The sequence below is a fragment of the Thalia democratica genome, unplaced genomic scaffold (assembly GCF_965202585.1).
Source record: "Thalia democratica unplaced genomic scaffold, ktThaDemo2.hap1.1 HAP1_SCAFFOLD_983, whole genome shotgun sequence".
Taxonomy (NCBI): Eukaryota; Metazoa; Chordata; class Thaliacea; order Salpida; family Salpidae; genus Thalia; species Thalia democratica.
The window spans coordinates 1-5,000 of NW_028139918.1; the positions used below are offsets into that span (position 1 = coordinate 1).

At 42.8% G+C, this 5,000-nt stretch overlaps 3 non-coding genes across 3 annotated transcripts in view; all 3 read left to right on the forward strand.

The window, feature by feature from the left end:
* Window positions 1–1,721: 1,721 nt before the first annotated feature.
* On the forward strand, window positions 1,722–3,530 carry LOC145847571 (small subunit ribosomal RNA). The gene has a single exon (XR_014371381.1). It is a non-coding gene; the product is annotated as a small subunit ribosomal RNA (ribosomal RNA).
* Window positions 3,531–3,712: 182 nt separating this feature from the next.
* On the forward strand, window positions 3,713–3,865 carry LOC145847561 (5.8S ribosomal RNA). The gene has a single exon (XR_014371371.1). It is a non-coding gene; the product is annotated as a 5.8S ribosomal RNA (ribosomal RNA).
* A 220-nt stretch (window positions 3,866–4,085) lies between these two features.
* The window catches only part of LOC145847573 (large subunit ribosomal RNA), a 3,633-nt gene continuing 2,718 nt past the window's right edge, over window positions 4,086–5,000 (forward strand). Inside the window, exon 1 of the ribosomal RNA XR_014371383.1 lies at window positions 4,086–5,000. This exon is cut by the window's right edge and continues 2,718 nt beyond it. This is a non-coding gene — a ribosomal RNA (large subunit ribosomal RNA).

Genomic DNA, 5,000 nt, shown 5'->3' on the forward strand with positions numbered 1-5,000 from the left:
GTTTGCTTATTATATTTATCGCCATGTGCTTAAAAAATAAAACAACTATAAAGGTTAAAAAAGTAAGTTTAAATAAAAATAAAATGAAACATACAAAATAAGCTTATGATTTTTTATTATTATTATTATTATTATTATTATTTTTATTTTATTGTTTGTTTATTATATCTATCGCCATGTGCTTAAAAAATAAAACAACTATAAAGGTTAAAAAAGTAAGTTTAAATAAAAATAAAAATGAAACATACAAAATAAGCTTATGATTTTTTATTATTATTATTATTATTATTATTATTTTTATTTCATTGTTTGTTTATTATATCTATCGCGATGTGCTTAAAAAATAAAACAACTATAAAGGTTTAAAAAGTAAGTTTAAATAAAGATAAAATGAAACATATAAAATAAGCTTATGTTTGATTTTTTTATTTTACTTTTATTAAATTGTTTGCTTATTATATTTATCGCGATGTGCTTAAAGAATAGAACAAATACAAAGGTTTAAATTGTAAGTTTTAAATAAAATAAAATGAAACATACAAAATAAGCTTATGATTTTTTATTATTATTATTATTATTATTATTATTATTTTTATTTCATTGTTTGTTTATTATATCTATCGCGATGTGCTTAAAAATAAAACAACTATAAAGGTTTAAAAAGTAAGTTTAAATAAAGATAAAATGTAACATATAAAATAAGCTTATGTTTGATTTTTTTATTTTATTTTCATTTAATTGTTTGTTTATTATATTTATCGCAATCTGCTTAAAAAAATAAAACGAGTATTAAGGTTTGAAAAGTAAGTTTAAATAAAAATAAAATAAAAATATAAAATAAGCTTATGTTTTTTTTTTTTTTTTTTTTATTATTATTATTTTTATTCAATTTTTTGTTTATTATATTTATCGCAATGTGCTTAAAACGATAAAACAAATATAAAGATTTAAAAAGTACGCTTAAATAAAAAATAATACAAATAAAGTTTATTTATAATAAATATATATATATTTAAAACATTAAAAAAAGTAGTTTATACATATTTTTTTTTATTTATTTCTTTTAAACATATTAAATAAAGTATAAAAAAGTATTAAAACATTTAAACGTAGCATAAATAAGCTTAAAACATTAAAATAATCGAAAAGAAACAAAGAAATTGAAAAAAATCGGAAAAAATCGGCAAAAAAAGTTCAACAGCAACATTTGAGCATCATACACGTATGCATTACTTTACACTAGTGAGAGAGACGTGTTTGTGCGTTCGGTCGACTTGACGAGAAAGCGGGCTTAAAGCATTACTGTTTAGCACCCGAGGCGCGGCTATTGCAGCGGCGGCGAACGTGCTATGTAAACGCATTGGAGCAGCGTATGAAAAACTACAAGCGTCCAGCGGCGGTAGGCTTATAGCTTTGCGAAGTCGTCGAGACGAGTAGCCGACGCAGGCAGGCACGGCTCGAGGCGGGTAACTGCAGCAGACAGATGGCGTGTTGCTGCTGACGAGTTAACCGGCAGAAGGCAAACGGTTGGTCGGGAGAAAGAACAGTCAGTTGTATAGCTGCATGCTGCAGTCGACGCGGGCTGGCGCTTTAAACAGCAAAAGGCCGGCGCCGACTTTCAGTAACGTTCGCAAGGCTTTTAAGCCGAGTGATAGAAAAGGTCTGTATTTATACAGTAAAAACGCTCAGTCGAGCAACGGGTTTAAACGCCCTCGGATAGTTATCTGGTTGATCCTGCCAGTAGTCATATGCTTGTCTCAAAGATTAAGCCATGCAAGTGTAAGTACGAGCTCACGTACAGTGAAACTGCGAATGGCTCATTAAATCAGTTATGGTTCATTTTGATTGTACGCTTTTACATGGATAACTGTGGCAATTCTAGAGCTAATACATGCGTAAAGCGCCGAACTGACGTGAGGCGCGCATTTATCAGACCAAAACTAACCGGCTTTCGGGTCGTTACAATGGTGACTCTGGATAAGCTTGCGGATCGCACGGCCTAGTGCTGGCGACATCTCATTAAAGCAACTGCCCTATCAACTATCGTCGGTACGGTATCGGCCTACCGAGGTTGTAACGGGTGACGGAGAATCAGGTTCGATTCCGGAGAGGGAGCCTGAGAAACGGCTACCACATCCAAGGAAGGCAGCAGGCGCGCAAATTACCCATTCCCGGCTCGGGGAGGTAGTGACGAAAAATAACAATGCAGACCTCGTACGAGGTCCTGCAATTGGAATGAGTACACTTTAAACTTTTTAACGAGTATCCATTGGAGGGCAAGTCTGGTGCCAGCAGCCGCGGTAATTCCAGCTCCAAAAGTGTATATTTAAGTTGTTGCGGTTGAAAAGCTCGTAGTTGGATATAGGGACGGCGAGGTTGGTCGGTCGAAAGGCTAGCACTGGCCTTGTTGTTCTTGTTGGTCGGTGCCTTCGCGGTGCTCTTAACTGAGTGTTGCGGTGGTCCGGCAAGTTTACCTTGAAAAAATTAGAGTGTTCAAAGCAGGCTTTACGCTTGTATAATGTTGCATGGAATAATGGAATAGGACCTCGGTTCTATTTTGTTGGTTTTCGGAGCACGAGGTAATGGATTAATAGGAACGGACGGGGGCATCCGTACTGTGCCGTTAGAGGTGAAATTCTTGGATCGGCGCAAGACGAACGACTGCGAAAGCATTTGCCAAGAATGTTTTCTTTAATCAAGAGCGAAAGTCAGAGGTTCGAAGACGATCAGATACCGTCCTAGTTCTGACCTTAAACGATGCCGACTAGCGATCGGGCAGTGTCGAACTTAAGAACTGTCCGGCAGCTTCCGGGAAACCAAAGTCTTTGGGTTCCGGGGGAAGTATGGTTGCAAAGCTGAAACTTAAAGGAATTGACGGAAGGGCACCACCAGGAGTGGAGCCTGCGGCTTAATTTGACTCAACACGGGAAATCTCACCCGGCCCGGACACAGCGAGGATTGACAGATTGAGAGCTCTTTCTTGATTCTGTGGGTGGTGGTGCATGGCCGTTCTTAGTTGGTGGAGCGATTTGTCTGGTTAATTCCGATAACGAACGAGACTCTTACTTGCTAAATAGCTGCTCGACCCATTGGGTCGGAGACAACTTCTTAGAGGGACTAGTGGCGTTTAGCCACACGAGATTGAGCAATAACAGGTCTGTGATGCCCTTAGATGTTCGGGGCCGCACGCGCGCTACACTGACCGGATCATCGTGTGTTCCCTAGGCCGAAAGGTCCGGGTAATCCGTTGAACCCCGGTCGTGCTAGGGATAGGGACTTGCAATTGTTTCCCTTGAACGAGGAATTCCCAGTAAGCGCGAGTCATTAGCTTGCGTTGATTACGTCCCTGCCCTTTGTACACACCGCCCGTCGCTACTACCGATTGAATGGTTTAGTGAGGTCCTCCGATTGAGCCTGGTACGTGCGGCAACGCACTCGCCGGTGTTCGAAAAGACGATCGAACTTGATCATTTAGAGGAAGTAAAAGTCGTAACAAGGTTTCCGTAGGTGAACCTGCGGAAGGATCATTAACGAATCGAAATTTGATTTCAAGCGACGTCTCTTCTTCGAAGGGACCGAGCCCTGTAACTGTTATAGTTCGGTCGCGTTGCTTTCTGACAGCGGGAGTAATAATTCAGCACGCAAGTGCTGGCGCGGCCGCTTCTTTTTGAACACGATTTTTTGGTTGCATTGAGATTGATTAACACGAGAGATCTCTTAGCGGTGGATCACTCGGCTCGAGCGTCGATGAAGGACGGAGCTAGCTCCGAGAAGTAATGTGAATTGCAGGACACATTGAGCATCGATATTCTGAACGCGTATTGCGGCCTCGGGTAATCCTGGGGCCACGTCCGTCTCAGGTCTTTAACACACCGATCCTTTCATTAGTTTGAAAGTGCCTGCGACTCGTTTCTTAATTAAGGAGCGTGTCGTCAAAGACAGCTGGTCTGGCGATTTCACAGCTGAAGCGTGAGCAGCCTGCTGGCCTCGGGTGAGGTAGCAACGACGGTAGGTGCTCGAGAATAAGTTAAGTGACTTCAAAAGGCCGACGTACAAAGCGCATGTACTTTTGTAGTACATCACTTTGACCTGAGATCGGGCGGGACGACCCGCTGAACTTAAGCATATCACTAAGCGGAGGAAAAGAAACTAACAAGGATTCCCCTAGTAACGGCGAGTGAAGCGGGATAAGCCCAGCGCTAAATCCGAGCCTTTTTGGAGGGCGAGGAAATGTAGCGTATGGAATTCAGCATGCGGCGAACCAACGACTGCCCACGTTCTTCTGATCGAGGCCTTTTCCCAGAGCGGGTGTTAGGCCCTTGGCGGCGGTCGTAATTCGTCCTAGCGGTTTTCCCGGAGTCGGGTTGTTTGGAAATGCAGCCCTAAGCGGGTGGTAAACTCCATCTAAGGCTAAATACTGGCTCGAGACCGATAGCGAACAAGTACCGTGAGGGAAAGTTGAAAAGCACTTTGAAGAGAGAGTTAAAGAGTACGTGAAACCGCTTGGAGGCAAACGGAGGCGCCCATCGAGTCGCCGGACGTTTTCAGGCGCTGCGAGAGCTGTCCTACTGTTTGAGTGATCTTCGGAGACTCTTACGGTTGCGCTGGCGTCGCGGCGCTGCACTAGCGTTCGGCGAGGGCCGCGACCGGTTGCTGGGCTGACTTTGGTCGTTCGCAAGGTAGCTCTTCTTCGGAAGAGTGTTATAGGCGTTCGATTAGCTTCGGCTCGGCGACCGAGGAGAGATTCCGCGTCGGTCTTCGGACAGGCTGCGTGTTGATCGCTGGAATACGGCTTTGGAAACTGCTCGCAGTCTCTAGAGTTTGTACAAGGCCTTCTTCGCGTTAGCGCTCAGACGCCAGGGGTCTGCGGCTTAAGCTGGCCACGTCTCCGACCCGTCTTGAAACACGGACCAAGGAGTCTAACACGCGCGCGAGGTGTTGGGCAGTACGAAACCCGAAAGCACAGTGAAGGCAAACGAGGCGAGATCCTTTCATTAGGC